The sequence below is a fragment of the Misgurnus anguillicaudatus genome, unplaced genomic scaffold (assembly GCF_027580225.2).
Source record: "Misgurnus anguillicaudatus unplaced genomic scaffold, ASM2758022v2 HiC_scaffold_29, whole genome shotgun sequence".
NCBI lineage: Eukaryota > Metazoa > Chordata > Actinopteri > Cypriniformes > Cobitidae > Misgurnus > Misgurnus anguillicaudatus.
This window is the reverse complement of record NW_027395279.1, coordinates 1,633,353-1,654,381: the sequence shown is the minus strand read 5'-3', so window position 1 is coordinate 1,654,381 and position 21,029 is coordinate 1,633,353.

The following is a 21,029-nucleotide window of genomic DNA, read 5'->3' as shown; positions in this document are numbered from 1 at the left end:
ATCTTAAAAGCAACTGTAAAACTTGGTCTACAAATTGTAAGGAAACCAGGAAGGATCTGGATACAATTGGTAAAAGTTTGATCACAACTTCAGACAAGACAGAACATCTGGAGGGTCAGTCAAGACGCCATAATATTGTTGTGGATGGCTTGAAAGAATCTACAAGAGAAAATGTGTCTGAATCTGAAGAAAAAGTGAGAAAACTTTTTAGTGAAAATCTACAGTTGGATCAGCGGAAAATAGAGCTGGAATGGGCTCATAGAGTTGGGAATCAAAGGTTAGAGAAACCCCGACCCATTGTTGTTAGATTCTTGCGGCTGAAGGATAAACTTGCAGTTTTGGATAAAGCTAAGAACTTAAAGGGCACAGGCATCTTCATAAATGAAGACTTTCCTGAAACCATTCGACAAAGAAGGAGAGAACTACTTCCAGCAATGAAGGCAGCCCGTGAGAGAGGTGATATTGCATATCTGAGATATGACAAACTTATTGTTCATCCACCTTTCCAAAATCAACTAACACAAAGAAAGCCAAATGCTTAGAGTTTGGTTCATTAAATTTGATAACATAACCACTTATAGTATTCTTTTATTAATAATTACATATCTGTTTATTCTTTAAATACACTATTGATTCTAACAAACTTGATTTTGAAGCTGAGACCTTTAAACCTTTTGATTTTTCTACATCTGATCCTTATAATGTTTTTGTTGACCCAGACTCAAAATTTTTTTCATCATTGGGTGCTTCAAATTTTTGTACTTTTTATACCGAAACGAAGTTTAATGAATTATGTAGATCTTTGCCTGCTAATATTTTTTCTACTTTTCATTTAAATATAAGAAGTCTTTCTAGGAATTATGACAATTTCATTCACTATTTATTTTTATTAAAACTTAAGTTTTCTGTTATTGCTTTATCTGAAACATGGCTTACTACGAATTCTAAAGACATTTTTAATTTGTCTAATTATAATTCTGTTCATTATGTTAGAGAAAATTGATCGGGAGGTGGTGTTTCTTTGTTTATTTATGAAGAGTATGAATTTAAAATTAGGGATGATCTCACTTTAAAATCAGATAGAAATGAAGTGGAATCTTTATTTGTCGAGCTTTTTACTGGTTCTGGAGGAAAGAACATCATTGTTGGGGTTATTTACCGACCACCTAATTCTAGTATACAAGATTTTAATGAAAGTTTGGCCAATTCACTTGATTTGATAAATAATGAGCATAAATACTGTTATATTTTAGGAGATTTTAACATAAATCTCTTAAATAAATCTGATACCCCTACTGCAGATTTTCTTAATATTCTTTATTCTAATTATCTTTTTCCTCTAATTCATAAACCTACAAGAGTTACAGAAAAATCAGTAACATTGATTGATAATATCTTAACTAATTCTATAAGTGAAGGAATTAAATCTGGTGTTTTATATTCAGACTTATCCGATCATTTTCCCATATTTCATTATTCTGAAATTAGGATTAACAGAGTTAAACTTTCAAAAGATATACAGCAAAAGAGAATCATGAATAATGTAAATATTTCTAAATTTAAAGATTTGATTGCTAGTACTTCCTGGGATAATCTGTATGAAGAACATGATGCTGAAAGAGCATATCAACAATTTATGACTATTATTAGCTCTAGTTTTAATAAATGCTTTCCAGTTAGTAGCTCTGTAAAGAAAACCAATCATTTTAATAAACCTTGGTATACAGTTAGTTTACAAAAGATGTTGAGGACTAAGAACAAACTCTATAAAAAATATGTTTTAAATCCTACACCTCTCACTTTAGGGGTTTATAAATCTTATAGGAATAAATATAATCAGTCTATTAGATGTGCAAAAAAGCAATATTTTAGTGAAAAATTTAAGAGGTGTTCAAATGATATTAAAACAACATGGAAAGTTATAAATCAGGTGCTGCAAAAAGAGAAGATTACTTCAAAGCTACCTTCAGATTTTGTGGATGGTGACAGGTCCTATAATAATCCATATGATATAGCTCAAAAATTTAATGATTTTTTTGTTAACATTGGTCAAACATTGGCTAATAATATTCCTGTTGGTAGTGGCAAACCTTTGGATTATTTATCAGGAAATTTTCCTGTTATCTCGATCTTTAAATCACCTGAGATTGATGAATTAAGTGAAATAATTGATGATTTAAAGTTATCTTCAGCTGGACATGACAATATTTCTGTTTTTCTTGTCAAACAGGTGAAAGGCTTAATATTACATCCGCTTGCTCATATCTTTTCTCTTTCTTTAAAAACAGGCATAGTACCAGAAGATTTAAAATTAGCCAAAGTTATTCCTCTGTTTAAAGCAGATGATCCTCAATGTTTTAACAACTATAGACCTATATCTATTTTACCATGTTTTTCAAAAATCTAAGAAAAAATTGTATATAAAAGGATTTTATGTCACTTAAATTCTAATTCTATTCTTTATAAACATCAGTATGGATTCCGAAAAAACCATTCTACTTATATGGCTCTGCTTCACCTGATTGACAATGTTACTCTTGCACTTGAAAATCATGAATTCACTTGTAGTATTTTTATTGACTTGTCAAAAGCGTTTGACACAGTTAATCATTATATTTTATTGGAAAAGTTGTACAAATATGGCTTTCATGATTTTTCATATAAGTGGTTAAAAAATTACATCTCCAATAGAAGACAGTTTGTTTGTGTTAATGGTTGCTATTCTAATACAGCAAGATTACTTTGTGGGGTTCCTCAGGGGTCCATTCTTGGACCCTTACTATTTCTTATATATATAAATGATCTATCGAATGTTTCAAATATTCTTACCCCAATAATGTTTGCAGATGATACCACCTTAATTTTTTCTCATTCAAATTTTAATTTATTGATTAAGGGTGTAAATGATGGCCTAACTGCTTATGCTAATTGGTTTAATTTAAATAAATTATCTCTAAATTTAAAAAAATCTAATTTTATTATTTTTAGTGGAAAAAAATTATACCCTAAGGACTTAGCAAAAATCACAGTTGAATCTATTGAGTTGCCCCAAGTGTCAACTGTAAAGTTTTTAGGAGTTTTTGTTGACGAGAGTTTGAGTTGGAGGGAACAAGTTGATTATGTAAGTAGGAAAATGCATAAATCTACTGGAATAATAAGGAGGGTTAGGCATCTTATTACGACAGAGTGTCTTCTTACTCTTTATTATAGTTTAATTTATCCGTATCTCTCATATTGTAATATAGTTTGGGCGAGCACTTTTCCTACCACTCTTCATAAAATTTTTTCCCTTCAGAAACGTTTTGTTAGGATTGCAACCCGATCCAATTCATATACCTCATCGGCTCCTCTATTTCAAAAACTTCAAGTTCTTACTGTTTATGATATCAACATTTCTCAAATTTGTGTCTTTATTTATAAAATATATTCAGGTGAAGGTAACATTCCAGAGCAATTTACAGGGTATTTTAAAGTTAATTCACATGTTCACAGTTACTTAACTCGTCAATGTGCAGATTTTCATTTCCCTAAAATTCTTACTTGTAGAGGTCAATATTCTATACGATTTAGGGGTATTAAATTGTGGAATAATTTATTTCATTTAGCAGAAAAATGTTCTTCTTTAAAAAGTTATAAAAGATGTATAAAGAATAATTTTATTGCTGATTTGTAATTGTGTTTTTGTTTATTGAGGTTTTATGTATTTTATCTACTCTATATAGTTTTGATGTTTATTATTATTATTCTTTTTTTAATTTTATATTTTGTTTAGTTTTGTTGTTGTTTTGTTTAGGTGGAGGCTTTAAATAAGCCCTTCGGGTTTTTGCCTCTCCCTGCACAATATATGGATTGTATTTTGTTTTTATTGTATATATTTTTGTATCTGTGCAAATAAACCAAATAAAAAAAAAAAAAAAAAAAAAAAAAATCTTGGTGTCTACAGATTCCTTGGCTCATGCCGCATCTGTCGATATGTATTATGCCGGGATTGACCGAACCGCCTGTCCGCCATTTTGAAATCTGTGATAAATTGCTATAACTTTTGAAGTATCGGATATATCGGCGCAAAAATCGGTAGGGAGCTTCGGCATGACGTCCTGAAGAAATCAGAGAACAGCGCCACCTAGAGTTATAAACTATAACAGTTCTTATAGAACTGCTTATAACTTCTGAATTCTTTGTATGGCATGTAAGCTCTTTTCTGCTGCCCCTTGAGCTGTGTCTACTGAGTGGCGCATCTGTTAAGTTGTACGTATAGAGATCCTGAGTTCTTGGGTTCAAATCCCGCCTGAGGCAGGTGTTAATTTGTTCTTTCAAAGTTTTGTTCTTTCCCACCTATTTGTCTCGACCTGTCTGTAGTTCACATATGTTCTATTTTTTGCCATGTTTTCTGTTGCTGCTCTGCACTGCGGTGGTTCTGCTCTGTCATTGCTACGCTTTGGGTTCTTTGCGGCGCTTTGTGTTCTTGATGCACCTTGGGTGCTCAATGCGCCCTGGGTCATTGATACGTTGTATGTTTCTTGCTGTGCTTCAGGTGCTCATCGCGCTGATTGTGCTTGGCCCCGTATCGCTGTTGCAGCTATATTTAGGGGCCAAGCACCTATGGTGCTGTGGCACCTATTGTTTCTGTTAGTATTAGGGGTCAAGCACCGAAGGTGCTGAGACACGTATTGTTTTTGTTAGTATTATTAGGGGTCAAGCACCGAAGGTGCTGAGACACCTATTGCAATTGTTAGTATTATTATTATTATTATTATTCTTACTCTTGTCCAATGGGAGTCTATGGCAGCCCTATGAACCATAAGTAGTAGAATGATGAAATTTGGCACAATTGTAGGGGTGGTCCTAAATAGTCATGTGACCAATAATGGGGTCTCTAGCAGTAAATCTATAGCGCCACCAGCAGATCAAAAATTCAATGTTCAAACTGTTATAACTAATGATACATTTGAACTATGAAAACTCTACTTAGTACACGTGATTGCCCTTCTCACAATAATTGATTTTAATACCTTACAGTAAGACTCCTCCCATTACAGTAGTGGCCATTTTGAAATGTACAGTTGTTTGTTTTTTCGCTACTCCTCATTCAAATTTGGTTCAATTGTTATGAAGTTTGTCACAGATGATCTTTGTAGGTAGCTGCATAGAAATGACCGAACAGAATTTTGATATTTATCTTTAAGCAAAAGTAATAAATGCGTGAACTTAACGAGGTTGATGCAATAATGGTTCTGAAGCTGTACCTCAGTCATTCTTTGATCAATTGAAATTAAATTTGGGACACTTCATGTTGACCATGAACTGGGGGTCCATATCAAATTTGGTGACAGCGCCACCTATGGGTCATGAGATATGAAAATAGGCTATTTTTGCCCATAACTTCTGAACTGTTTGTCAGAAAATTATGATCTTGATAACTATGGATTGCTTACATCATGCCGCATCTGTCGATGTGTATTATGCCGGGTTTGACCAAACCGCCTGTCCGCCATTTTGAAATTTCACATAAATTGTTAGATTTTTTGAACTATTGGACATATCCGCGCAAAAAGTGGTAAGGAGCTTTGACATGATTTCCTGAAGGTACCTGGGAAGTCAGAGTACAGCGCCACCTAGGGGTAATAAACTATAACAGTTCTTATGGAACTGCTTATAACTTCTGAATACTTAGTCTGATATGAATTTCTTTCTGAAATTGTATTCACTGGTTTATGCCGGTTGCAGTGATACCTCATTTGTCATTTTCCAACATTCTGTTCATGTATTATTGTAAAGCATTTGGTAGATGATTTTTCCGCTACTCCTTTTACAAATTTTGTTTATTTTTTGCCAGGTTCTGCTCGTATAATGTTTGGAGCAATCCGCACAGAAATGACTGAACAGATTTTTGATATTATGTTATCTTTCTTAGAAATACCACTCCAAAGTTGACCGTGCCTGTGACGTTGTCTATTTGTCATAGTAAATTAATGTGACTGTATATTACATTGTATAGCATTACTATACATAATGATCTGCTTGTCTTCAATTTCACTTGAACTCATGTACACTGTATTTTAGGGCTGCACGATTCGGAGAAAAAATCTAATTGCGATTTTTCTGATCAAAATTGCGATTCGCGATTTAAAGTGCGATTCATTAGTATATAATAAAAGAGGTACATCCAGGTTTGTTGTGGTGGTTTTAATAGCACCAAAGAAAGATGCTGTGCTACTGTTTATTTAAAACCTCTTAAACATTGTACCAAGTTGTCTGCAGGACTTTGCTATTCTGCAGACAAACTTTTTTTTAATCTAAGAACATAAAAAAATACAATTTAAAAATTTTTTTTTGAAAGTTTTATTTAAAATAACATATAGGCCAATGTATTTTGGCTGTCACTACAACAATGCATCTGACAAGCAAATGTTTAGTTTTTCTTTTAATCATAAGACTATACTCATCTTGTTTTACTTTTCAGGCATCTGTAATAAATGTAAATATATTAGTTATTAGAATCTATGATTTAACATAAGCAAAAAATACAAATAAAACACTGCACAGTCCTCACTGTAGTAGGATTTTAAATGTGGAGCTGCAGAAGCTTGTTCAGTTAAGAGTAAGGAGTGATTTTAATTTTTGGTGTGTAATAAACATTTCTAACACAGAAAGCACCAGGTTACTGTCACTTTAAGACACAAGACAGCTAAACTGCTCTGCTTCAATATAGCCTACTGATAAACATCCAGCTGTTTATGTTCACTTAGACAAGAAAGAAAACTTAAGTTTAGTGATCACGCGTGTGCTGACTGCTCTCTGTGTGCGCGCTTCATGAACCCTCATGCCTGTAAATATTCAAAGCGGTGCAGATGTGCGCGTGCAAGAAAGTATAATATACCTCTTTCGTCTGCTGTGTTCCGGGCTTTAATGAAACCTGCTTATAGTCTGATGAGGCGTTTGTCATTGTTTGCGATGCATGACGAGAAACGGACGTATATACACCTTTCTTTAAGTCCAACATTACACAAAAGGGAAATGTTTTCGCGCATTTCTGTCCTTTCATTTGCCGGTTAATGAGTTATAATGCGTTTTTAAAATGACTGAATCCAAAATCTGCCAACTTCATGACATTCCACGTTGTGCAGTTAATTCCATTTGTATGCATTTCGCGATTCTGTCCGTGTTTTCCGCATCGCGGAAATCATATGGCCGTACACTTTGTTGAGGAGTTGAACTGCTGCTCGCGCTCATGTTTTCCAAATGGTGTGATGACGTGTAGTCAGCACCTCAGTGTTCATGCACTCTATTGGTCTAAACTGCATCAAACGTAAAATGCGCATGAAGCGAACTGTCAAAAACTGCGTACTAGATGATTGTTATATTTAATAGTTTTGAATCGAAATAATCGCATTTCTTGCGATTCGAAAATCGCATCCATTCACATCGCGATTTCGGTTTAAAAACGATTAATCGTGCAGCCCTACTGTATTTCTGTTATTTCTACTTCTGCTGTGTCAATTCTGCATCTTTGGTGATTGACATATGTCAATCCTTGCAGATATCTAATCTTTTTCTGCTGCCTCATGAACTGTGTCAACTGAGTGGTGCATCCAGGAAATCACATGCATTGAGATTCTGAGTTCTTGGGTTCGAATCCCACCTGAGTCATGTATTAGGTTTTTCTATTAATGTTTTGTTCTTCCCCGTCAATTCTTCTCAACCTGTCTGTAGTTCACATATGTTATATTTTTTCCATGTTTGCTGTTGTTGCTCTGCATTGTGGTGGTTCTGCTCTATGATTCCTGAGCCTTGCGTGTTTGATGCGCTTTATGGTGCTTGCTGTGCTTTGTGAGCTTGCTGTGCTTTGTGTGCTTGCTGTGCTTTGTGTGCTTGCTGTGCTTTGTGAGTTTGCAATCTTTGTGTCCTTGCTGTGCTTTGTGTACTTGCTGTGCTTTGTGTACTTGCTGTGCTTTGTGTGCCTGCTGTGCTTTGTGAGGTTGCTGTGCTTTGTGTGCTTGCTGTGCTTTGTGTGCTTGCTGTGCTTTGTGAGCTTGCTGTGCTTTGTGAGCTTGCTGTGCTTTGTGAGCTTAATGTGCTTTGTGTGCTTGCTGTGCTTTGTGTGCTTGCTGTGCTTGGGTGAGCTTGCTGTGCATTTTGAGCTTGCTGTGCTTTGTCAGCTTGCTGTGCTTGGTGTGCTTGCTATGCTTGGTGTGCTTGCTGTGATTTTTGAGCTTGCTGTGCTTTGTAAATTTGATGTGCTTTGTGTGCTTGCTGTGTTTTGTGAGCTTACTGTGCTTTGTGTGCTTGCTGTGCTTTGTGAGCTTGCTGTGCTTTCTGAGCTTGCTGTGCTTTGTGAGCATGCTGTGCTTTGTGTGCTTGCTTTGCTTGGTGAGCTTGCTGTGCATTGTGAGCTTGCTGTGCTTTTGTGTGCCTGCTGTGCTTTGTGTGCTGGCTGTGCTTGGTGAGCTTGGTGAGCTTGCTGTGCTTTGTGAGCTTGCTGTGATTTGTGAGCTTGCTGTGTTTTGTGTGCTTGCTGTGCTTGCTTTGGGTGTTCATTATTGCGCTGAAGGTGCTTGGCCCCGAGTTGCTGCTTGCAGCTATATTTATTAGGGGTCAAGCACCGAAGGTGCTGAGACACCTATTGCTATTGTTAGTATTATTATTATTATTATTATTCTTACTCTTGTCCAATGGGAGTCTATGGCAGCCCTATGAACCATAAGTAGTAGAATGATGAAATTTGGCACAATTGTAGTAATGGTCCTAAATAGTCATGTGACCAATAATGGGGTCTCTAGCAGTAACTCTATAGCGCCACCAGCAGATCAAAAATTCAATGTTCGAACTGTTATAACTAATGATACATTTGAACTATGAAAATTCTACTTAGTACACGTGATTGCCCTTCTCACATTAATTGATTTTAATACCTTACAGTAAGACTCCTCCCATTACAGTAGTGGCCATTTTGAAATGTACAGTTGTTTGTTTTTTCGCTACTCCTCATTCAAATTTGGTTAAATTGTTATGAAGTTTGTCACAGATGATCTTTGTAGTGAGCTGCATAGAAATGACCAAACAGAATTTTGATATTTATCTTTATGCAAAAGTAATAAATGCGTGAACTTAACGACGTTGATGCAATAATGGTTCTGAAGCTGTACCTCGGTCATTCTTTGATCAATTGAAATGAAATTTGGTACACTTCATGTTGACCATGAACTGGGGGTCCATATCAAATTTGGTGACAGCGCCACCTATGGGTCATGAGATATGAAAATAGGCTATTTTTGCTGATAACTTCTGAACTGTTTGTCAGAAAATTATGATCTTGATGTCTATGGATTGCTTGGCTCATGCCGCATCTGTCGATGTGTATTATGCCGGGTTTGACCAAACCGCCTTTCCGCCATTTTGAAATTTCACATGAATTGTTATATTTTTTGAACTTTTGCACATATCCGTGCAAAAAGTGGTAAGGAGCTTTGACATGATGTCCTGAAGGTACCTGGGAAGTCAGAGTACAGCGCCACCTAGGGGTAATAAACTATAACAGTTCTTATGGAACTGCTTATAACTTCGGAATACTTTGTCTGATATGAATTTTTTTCTGAAATTGTATTCACTGGTTTATGCCGGTTGCAACGATACCTCATTTGTCATTTTCCAAAATTCTGTTCACGTATTATTGTAAAGCATTTGGTAGATGATTTTTCCGCTACTCCTTTTACAAATTTTGTTTATTTTTTGCCAGGTTCTGCTCGTATAATGTTTGGAGCAATCCGCACAGAAATGACTGAACAGATTTTTGATATTCTGTTCTCTTTCTTAGAAATACCACTCCAAAGTTGACCGTGCCTGTGACGTTGTCTATTTGCCATAGTAAATTAATATTACTGTATATTACATTGTATAGCATTACTATACATAATGATCTGCTTGTCTTCAATTTCACTTGAACTCATGTACATTGTATTTCTGTTATTTCTACTTCTGCTGTGTCAATTCTGCATCTTTGGTGATTGACATATGTCAATCCTTGCAGATATCTAATCTTTTTCTGCTGCCTCTTGAACTGTGTCAACTGAGTGGCGCATCTAGTTAAACCACATGCATTGAGAATCTGAGTTCCTGGGTTCGAATCCCACCTGAGTCATGACGTTTTGTTCTTCCTCATCAATTCTTCTCAACCTGTCTGTAGTTCACATGTGTTCTATTTTTCCATGTTTGCTGTTGTTGCTCTGCATTGTGGTGCTTCTGCTGTGTCTTTCCTGCATCTTTGGTGATTAACATATGTTAATCCTTTCAGCTCTCTAATCTCTTGTCTGCTGCCTCATGAACTGTGTCAAATGAGTGGCGCATCTAGTTAAACCACATGCATTGAGATTCTGAGTTCCTGGGTTCGAATCCCACCTGAGTCGTGATGTTTTGTTCTTCCTCATCAATTCTTCTCAACCTGTCTGTAGTTCACATGTGTTCTATTTTTCCATGTTTGCTGTTGTTGCTCTGCATTGTGGTGCTTCTGCTGTGTCTTTCCTGCATCTTTGGTGATTGACATATGTTAATCCTTTCAGCTCTCTAATCTCTTGTCTGCTGCCTGATGAACTGTGTCAACTGAGTGGCGCATCTAGTTAAACCACATGCATTGAGATTCTGAGTTCCTGGGTTCGAATCCCACCTGAGTCATGACGTTTTGTTCTTCCTCATCAATTCTTCTCAACCTGTCTGTAGTTCACATGTGTTCTATTTTTCCATGTTTGCTGTTGTTGCTCTGCATTGTGCTGGTTCTTGCCGTGCTTTGTGTGCTTGCTGTGCTTTGTGTGCTTGCTGTGTTTTGTGTACTTGCTGTGCTTTGTGTGCTTGCTGTGCTTTGTGTGCTTGCTGTGCTTTGTGAGCTTGCTGTGCTTTGTGTGCTTGCTGTAATTTGTGTAATTGCTGTGCTTTGTGTTCTTGCTGTGCTTTGTGTGCTTGCTGTGCTTTGTGTGCTTGCTGTGCTTTGTGTGCTTGCTGTGCTTTGTGAGCTTGCTGTGATTTGTGTGCTTGCTCTGCTTTGTGTGCTGGTTGTGCTTTGTGAGCTTGCTGTGCTTTGTCAGCTTGCTGTGCTTTGTGTGCCTGCTGTGATTTGTGTGCTTGCTGTGCTTTGTGTGCTTGCTGTGCTTTGTGAGCTTGCTGTGATTTGTGAGCTTGCTGTGTTTTGTGTGCTTGCTGTGCTTGCTTTGGGTGCTCATTATTGCACTGAAGGTGCTTGGCCCCGAGTTGCTGCTTGCAGCTATATTTAGGGGTCAAGCACCGAAGGTGCTGAGACACCTATTGGAATTGTACTTTTTTCTTCTTCTTAGCCATTGGTGTCTATGGCAGCCCTATGAACCGTATGTAGGAAAATGATGAAATTTGGCACAGTTGTAGTGGAGGTCATAAATAGTCAGGTGGTCAAAAATGGGGTCTCTAGCGGTAACTCTATAGCGCCACCAGCAGTGCAAAAATTCAATGTTCAAATGGTTATAACTGCATATCCGTTTGATCTATGAAAATTCTACTTAGTACACGTGATTGCTCTCCTCATGCTTATTGTTTTTAATACCTTACAGTAAGACTCCACCCATTACAGTAGCAGCCATTTTGAAATGTACAGTATTTAGTTTTTTCGCTACTCCTCCTTCAAATTTGGGGCAATTGTTATGAAATTTGTCACAGGTGATCTTTGTAGTGAGCCGCACAGAAATGACCGAACAGAATTTTGATATTTAACTTTTTTCAAAAGTAATAAATGCGCAAACTTAACGAGGTTGACGCAAAAATGGTTCTGAAGCTGTACCTCGGTCATTCTTTGATCAATTGAAATGAAATTTGGTACACTTAATGTGGACCATGAACTTGGGGTTCATGCCAAATTTGGTGACAGCGCCACCTATGGGTCATGAGATATGAAAATAGGCTATTTTTGCCCATAACTTCTTAACTGTTTGTCAGAAAATTATGGTCTTGATGTCTATGGATTGCTTACATCATGCCGCATCTGTCGATGTGTATTATGCCGGGTTTGACCGAACCGCCTGTCCGCCATTTTGAAATTTCACATAATTTGTTATATTTTTTGAACTATTGGACATATCCGCGCAAAAATTAATAAGGAGCTTCGACATGATGTCCTGAAGGTACCTGGGAAGTCAGAGTACAGCGCCACCTAGGGGTTATAAACTATAACAGTTCTTATGGAACTGCTTATAACTTCTGAATACTTTGTCTGATATTAATTTCTTTGTGAAATTGTATTCACTGGTTTATGCCGATTGCAACGATACCTCATTTGTCATTTTCCAACATTCTATTCATGTGTTATTGTAAGGCATATGGTAAATGATCTTTTCGCTACTCCTTTTACAAATTTTGTTTATTTTATGCCAGGTTCTGGTGGTATAATGTTTGGAGCAATCCGCACAGGAATGACTGAACAGATTTTTCTGGCACCTAGGCAGTTTTTTGAGAAATACCTCTGTAAAGTTGATCGTGCCTGTGATGTTGTCTATTTGTCATAGTTAATTACTGTATATTACATTTTATAGCGTTGCTCTACAGAATGTTTTTCTTGTCTTCAATCTCAATTGACCTTTTTGATTCTTATATACATTGTATTTCTGTTATTTCTGCTCTGTGGTGTCATTTATACATCTTTGGTAATTGGCATATATCAATCCTGCATCTCTGTAATCTCTTTTCTGCTGTCCCTTGAACTGTGTCAACTGAGTGGCGTGGCGAGTAAGGCAACCGCATAGAGATTCAAAGTTCTTGGGTTCGAATCCCACCTGACTCATGATGTTTTGTTCTTCCTCATCAATTCTTCTCAACCTGTCTGTAGTTCACATTTATACATCTTTGCTAATTGGCATATATCCATCCTGCATCTCTGTAATCTCTTTTCCGCTGTCCCTTGAACTGTGTCAACTGAGTGGCGTGGCGAGTAAGGCAACCGCATAGAGATTCTGAGTTCTTGGGTTTGAATACCACCTGAGTCATGATGTTTTGTTCTTCCTCATCAATTCTTCTCAACCTGTCTGTAGTTCACATGTGTTATATTTTTCCATGTTTGCTGTTGTTGCTCTGCATTGTGGTGCTTCTGCTGTGTCTTTCCTGCATCTTTGGTTATTGACATATGTTAATCCTTTCAGCTCTCTAATCTCTTGTCTGCTGCCTCATGAACTGTGTCAACTGAGTGGCGCATCTAGTTAACCAGATCCATTGAGATTCTGAGTTCCTGGGTTCGAATCCCACCTGAGTCATGACGTTTTGTTCTTCCTCATCAATTCTTCTCAACCTGTCTGTAGTTCACATGTGTTCTATTTTTCCATGTCTGCTGTTGTTGCTCTGCATTGTGGTGGTTCTTGCTGTGCTTTGTGTGCTTGCTGTGCTTTGTGTGCTTGCTGTGCTTTGGGAGTTTGCTGTGCTTTGTGTGCTGGTTGTGCTTTGTGAGCTTGCTGTGCTTTGTGAGCTTGCTGTGCTTTGTGTGCCTGCTGTGATTTGTGTGCTTGCTGTGCTTTGTGTGCTTGCTGTGCTTTTTGTGCTTGCTGTGCTTGCTGTGCTTTGTGTGCTTGCTGTGCATTGTGAGCTTGCTGTGCTTTGTGTGCTTGCTGTGTTTTGTGTGCATTGCGCCGAAGGTGCTTGACCCCGTGTTGCTGCTTGCAGCTATATTTATTATTATTATTTTTCCGCAATGGGAGTCTATGGCAGCCCTATGAACCGTACATAGGAAAATGATGAAATTTGGCACAGATGTAGAGGTGGTCATAAATAGTCATGTGACCAAAAATGGGGTCTTTAGCAGTAACTCTATAGCGCCACCAGTAGTCCAAAAAATCAATGTTCAAACTGTTATAATTGGTGAACCATTTGATCTATGAAAATTCTACTTAGTACACGTGATTGCTCTCATCGTGCTTATTGAATTTGATACTTTACAGTAAGACTCCACCCATTACAGTAGCGGCCATTTTGAAATGTACAGTATTTCGTTTTTTCGCTACTCCTCCTTCAAATGCGGTTCAATTCTTATGAGATTTGGCACAGATGATCTTTGGAGTGAGCCGCATAGAAATGACCGAACAGAATTTTGATATTGATCTTTGTTCAAAAGTAATAAATGCGCAAACTTAACGAGGTTGACGCAAAAATGGTTCTGAAGCTGTAGCTCAGTCATTCTTTGATCAATTGAAATGAAATTTGGTACACTTCATGTGGACCATGAACTTGGGGTCCATGCCAAATTTGGTGACAGCGCCACCTATGGGTCATGAGATAGAAAAATAGGCTATTATTGTGCATAACTTCTGAACTGTTTGTCAGAAAATTATGATCTTGATGTCTATGGATTGCTTACCTCATGCCGCATCTGTCGATGTGAATTATGCCGGGTTTGACCAAAACGCCTGTCCGCCATTTTGAAATTTCAAATAAATTGTTATATTTTTTGAACTATTGGACATATCCGCGCAAAAAATGGTAAGGAGCTTCGACATGATGTCCTGAAGGTACATGGGAAGTCAGAGTACAGCGCCACCTAGGGGTTATAAACTATAACAGTTCTTATTGAACTGCTTATAACTTCTGATTACTTTGTCTGATATTAATTTCTTTGTGAAATTGTATTCACTGTTTTATGCCGATCGCAACGATACCTTGTTTGTCATTTTCCAACATTATGTTCAGGTGTTATTGTAAGGCATATGGTAAATGATTTTTTCGCTACTCCTTTTACAAATTTTGTGTATTTTATGTCAGGTTCTGCTCGTATAATGTTTGGAGCAATCCGCACAGATGTGACCGAACAGATTTTTGATATTCTGTTCTCTTTCTTAGAAATACCACTCTAAAGTTTACCGTGCCTGTGACGTTGTCTATTTGTCATAGTAATAAATTAATATGACTGTATATTACATTGTATAGCATCACTATACATAATGATCTGCTTGTCTTCAATTTCACTTGAACTAATGTACATTGTATTTTTGTTATTTCTACTTCTGCTGTGTCAATTCTGCATCTTTGGTGATTGACATGTTAATCCTTTCAGCTCTCTAATCTCTTGTCTGCTGCCTCATGAACTGTGTCAACTGAGTGGCGCATCTAGTTAACCAATTGCATTTAGATTCTAAGTTCCTGGGTTCGAATCCCACCTGAGTCATGATGTTTTGTTCTTCCTCATCAATTCTTCTCAACCTGTCTGTAGTTCACATGTGTTCTATTTTTCCATGTTTGCTGTTGTTGCTCTGCATTGTGGTGCTTCTGCTGTGTCTTTCCTGCATCTTTGGTGATTGACATATGTTAATCCTTTCAGCTCTCTAATCTCTTGTCTGCTGCTCCATGAACTGTGTCAACCGAGTGGTGCATCTAGTTAATCATATGCATTGAGATTCTGAGTTCCTGGGTTCAAATCCCACCTGAGTCATGACGTTTTGTTCTTCCTCATCAATTCTTCTCAACCTGTCTGTAGTTCACATGTGTTCTATTTTTCCATGTTTGCTGTTGTTGCTCTGCATTATGGTGGTTCTTGCTGTGCTTTGTGAGCTTGCTGTGCTTTGTGTGCTTGCTGTGCTTTGTGAGCTGGCTATGCTTTGTGTGCTTGCTGTGCTTTGTGTGCTTTGTGAGCTTGCTGTGCTTTGTGTGCCTGCTGTGATTTGTGTAATTGCTGTGCTTGCTGTGCTTGCTGTGCTTTGTGTGCTTGCTGTGCTTTGTGAGCTTGCTGTGCTTTGTGTGCCGGCTGTGATTTGTGTAATTGCTGTGCTTTGTGATCTTGCTATGCTTTGTGTGCTTGTTGTGCTTTTGTGTGCTTGCGGTGCTTTGTGTGCTTGCTGTGCTTTGTGAGCTTGGTGTGCTTTGTGTGCCTGCTGTGATTTGTGTAATTGCTGTGCTTTGTGTGCTTGCTGTGCATTGTGAGCTTGCTGTGCTTTGTGTGCTTGCTGTGCTGTGTGTGCATTGCGTCGAAGGTGCTTGACCCCGTGTTGCTGCTTGCAGCTATATTTAGGGGTCAAGCACCGAAGGTGCTGAGACACCTATTGTTTTTGTTAGTATTATTATTATTATTATTATTATTATTATTTTTCCCCAATGGGAGTCTATGGCAGCCCTATGAACCGTACATAGGAAAATGATGAAATTTGGCACAGTTGTAGAGATGGTCATAAATAGTCATGTGACCAAAAATGGGGTCTTTAGCAGTAACTCTATAGCGCCACCAGTAGTCCAAAAATTCAATGTTCAAACTGTTATAATTGGTGAACTATTTGATCTATGAAAATTCTACTTAGTACACGTGATTGCTCTCATCCCGCTTATTGAATTTGATACTTTACAGTAAGACTCCACCCATTACAGTAGCGGCCATTTTGAAATGTACAGTATTTCGTTTTTTCGCTACTCCTCCTTCAAATGCGGTTCAATTCTTATGAGATTTGGCACAGATGATCTTTAGAGTGAGCCGCATAGAAATGACCGAACAGAATTTTGATTTTTTTCTTTGTTCAAAAGTAATAAATGCGCAAACTTAACGAGGTTGACGCAAAAATTGTTCTGAAGCTGTAGCTCGGTCATTCTTTGATCAATTGCAATGAAATTTGGTACACTTCATGTGGACCATGAACTTGGGGTCCATGCCAAATTTGGTGACAGCGCCACCTATGGGTCATGAGATAATAAAATAGGCTATTTTTGCCCATAACTTCTGAACTGTTTGTCAGAAAATTATGATCTTGATGTCTATGGATTGCTCACTTCATGCCGCATCTGTCGATGTGAATTATGCCGTGTTTGACCAAACCGCCTGTCCGCCATTTTGAAATTTCAAATAAATTGTTATATTTTTTGAACTATTGGACATATCCGCGCAAAAAATGGTAAGGACCTTCGACATGATATCCTGAAGGTACCTGGGAAGTCAGAGTACAGCGCCACCTAGGGGTTATAAACTATAACAGTTCTTATTGAACTGCTTATAACTTCTGAATACATTGTCTGATATACATTTTCTTTGTGAAATTGTATTCACTGTTTTATGCTGATCGCAACGATACCTTGTTTGTCATTTTCCAACATTATGTTCAGGTGTTATTGTAAGGCATATGGTAAATGATTTTTTCGCTACTCCTTTTACAAATTTTGTGTATTTTATGTCAGGTTCTGCTCGTATAATGTTTGGAGCAATCCGCACAGATGTGACCGAATAGATTTTTGATATTCTGTTCTCTTTCTTAGAAATACCACTCTAAAGTTTACCGTGCCTGTGACGTTGTCTATTTGTCATAGTAATAAATTAATGTGACTGTATATTACATTGTGTAGCATCACTATACATAATGGTCTGCTTGTCTTCAATTTCACTTGAACTCATGTACATTGTATTTCTGTTATTTCTACTTCTGCTGTGTCAATTCTGCATCTTTGGTGATTGACATGTTAATCCTTTCAGCTCTCTAATCTCTTGTCTGCTGCCTCATGAACTGTGTCAACTGAGTGGCGCATCTAGTTAAACCACATGCATTGAGATTCTGAGTTCCTGGGTTCGAATCCCACCTGAGTCATGACGTTTTGTTCTTCCTAATCAATTCTTCTCAACCTGTCTGTAGTTCACATGTGTTCTATTTTTCCATGTGTGCTGTTGTTGCTCTGCATTGTGGTGCTTCTGCTGTGTCTTTCCTGCATCTTTGGTGATTGACATATGTTAATCCTTTCAGCTCTCTAATCTCTTGTCTGCTGCCTCATGAACTGTGTCAACTGAGTGGCGCATCTAGTTAAACCACATGCATTGAGATTCTGAGTTCCTGGGTTCGAATCCCACCTGAGTCATGACGTTTTGTTCTTCCTCATCAATTCTTCTCAACCTGTCTGTAGTTCACATGTGTTCTATTTTTCCATGTTTGCTGTTGTTGCTCTGCATTGTGGTGCTTCTGCTGTGTCTTTCCTGCATCTTTGGTGATTGACATATGTTAATCCTTTCAGCTCTCTAATCTCTTGTCTGCTGCCTCATGAACTGTGTCAACTGAGTGGCACATCTAGTTAAACCACATGCATTGAGATTCTGAGTTCCTGGGTTCGAATCCCACCTGAATCATGACGTTTTGTTCTTCCTCATCAATTCTTCTCAACCTGTCTGTAGTTCACATGTGTTCTATTTTTCCATGTTTGCTGTTGTTGCTCTGCATTGTGGTGGTTCTTGCTGTGCTTTGTGTGCTTGCTGTGCTTTGTGTGCTTGCTGTGCTTTGTGTGCTTGCTGTGCTTTGTGTGCTTGCTGTGCTTTGTGTGCTGGTTGTGCTTTGTGAGCTTGCTGTGCTTTGTGTGCTTTGTGAGCTTGCTATGCTTTGTGTGCTTGCTGTGCTTTGTGTGGTTGCTGTGCTTTGTGAGCTTGCTGTGTTTTGTGTGCCTGCTGTGATTTGTGTGCTTGCTGTGCTTTGTGTGCTTGCTGTGCTTTGTGTGCTTGCTGTGCATTGTGAGCTTGCTGTGCTTTGTGTGCTTGCTGTGCTTTGTGTGCATTGCGCCGAAGGTGCTTGACCCCGTGTTGCTGCTTGCAGCTATATTGGTCATTGTTTCTGTTAGTTAATTTTTCTTCTTCCCCAATGGGAGTCTATGGCAGCCCTATGAACCGTATTTAGGAAAATGATGAAATTTGGCACAGTTGTAGTGGTGGTCATAAATAGTCATGTGGCCAAAGAAGGGGTCTCTAGCAGTAACTCTATAGCGCCACCAGCAGTGCAAAAATTCAATGTTCAAATGGTTATAACTGGTGATCCGCTTGATCTATGAAAATTCTACTTAGTACACGTGATTGCTCTCCTCATGCTTGTTGTTTTTAATGCCTTACAGTAAAACTCCACCCATTACAGTAGTGGCCATTTTGAAATGTACAGTATTCCGTTTATTCGCTACTCCTCCTTCAAATTTGGTTCAATTATTATGAAATTTGGCACAGGTGATATTTGGAGTGAGCCACATAGAAATGACCGAACAGAATTTTGATATTTATCTTTGTTCAAAAGTAATAAATGCGCAAACTTAACGAGGTTGACGCAAAAATGGTTCTGAAGCTGTAGCTCGGTCATTCTTTGATCAATTGAAATGAAATTTGGTACACTTCATGTGGACCATGAACTTGGGGTTCATGCCAAATTTGGTGACAGCGCCACCTATGGGTCATGAGATATGAAAATAGGCTATTTTTGCCCATAACTTCTGAATACTTTGTCTGATATTAATTTCTTTGTGAAATTGTATTCACTGGTTTATGCCGATTGCAACGATACCTCGTTTGTCATTTTCCAACATTCTGTTCATGTGTTATTGTAAAGCATATGGTAGATGATCTTTTCGCTACTATTTTTACAAATTTTGTTTATTTTATGCCAGGTACTGCTTGTATAATGTTTGGAGCAATCCGCACAGAAATGACTGAACAGATTTTTGATATTCTGTTCTCTTTCTTAGAAATACCACTCCAAAGTTGACCGTGCCTGTGACGTTGTCTATTTGTCATAGTAAATTAATGTGACTGTATATTACATTGTATAGCATTACTATACAGAATGATCTTCTTGTCTTCAATCTCACTTGAGCTTTTTGATTCTCATATACATTGTATTTCTGTTAGTTCTGCTCTGCATTGTCAGTTCTGCATCTGTGTTGATTGGCATATGTCAATCCTTGCAGCACCTAAGCTGTTTTTTGCTGCCCTTTGAGCTGTGTCTACTGAGTGGCGCATCTGCTAAGTTGTATGCATAGTGATCCTGAGTTCATGGGTTCGAATCCTGCCTGAGGCAGGTGTTAATTTCTTCTTTAAAAGTTTTGTTCTTTTCCACCTATTCTTCTTGACCTGTATGTAGTTCACATATGTTCTATTTATGCCATGTTTTCTGTTGCTGCTCTGCACTGTGGTGGTTATGCTCTGTCATTGCTACGCTTTGGGTTCTTTGCGGCGCCTTGTGTTCTTGATGCACCTTGGGTGCTCAATGCGCCCTGGGTGATTGATACGTTGTATCTTTTTTGCTGTGCATCGGGTGCTCATTGCGCTGATGGTGCTTGGCCCCGTATCGCTGCTTGCAGCTATATTTATTATTATTTTTCCCCAATGGAAGTCTATGGCAGCCCTATGAACCGTACATAGGAAAATGATGAAATTTGGCACAGTTGTAGAGGTGGTCCTGAAAAGTCAAGTGACCAAAAAATGGGGTCTCTAGCACTAACTCTATAGCGCCACCAGCAGTGCAAAAATTTAATGTTCAAATGGTTATAACTGGTGATCCGCTTGATCTATGAAAATTCTACTTAGTACACGTGATTGCTCTCATCCCGCTTATTGAATTTGATACTTTACAGTAAAACTCCACCCATTACAGTAGCGGCCATTTTGAAATGTACAGTATTTCGTTTTTTCGCTACTCCTCCTTCAAATGTGGTTCAATTCTTATGAGATTTGGCACAGATGATCTTTGGAGTGAGCCGCACAGAAATGACCAAACAGAATTTTGATATTTATCTTTGTTCAAAAGTAGTAAATGCGCAAAGTTAACGAGGTTGACGCAAAAATGGTTCTGAAGCTGTAGCTCAGTCATTCTTTAATCAATTCAAATGAAATTTGGTACACTTAATGTGGACCATGAACTTGGAGTCCATGCCAAATTTGGTGACAGCGCCACCTATGGGTCATGAGATAATAAAATAGGCTATTTTTGCCCATAACTTCTGAACTGTTTGTCAGAAAATTATGATCTTGATGTCTATGGATTGCTTACCTCATGCCGCATCTGTCGATGTGTATTATGCCGGGTTTGACCGAACCGCCTGTCCGCCATTTTGAAATTTCACATAATTTGTTATATTTTTTTAACTATTGGACATATCCGTGCAAAAATTAGTAAGGAGCTTCGACATGATGTCCTGAAGGTACCTGGGAAGTCAGAGTACAGCGCCACCTAGGGGTTATAAACTATAACAGTTCTTATGGAACTGCTTATAACTTCTGAATACTTTGTCTGATATTAATTTCTTTGTGAAATTGTATTCACTGGTTT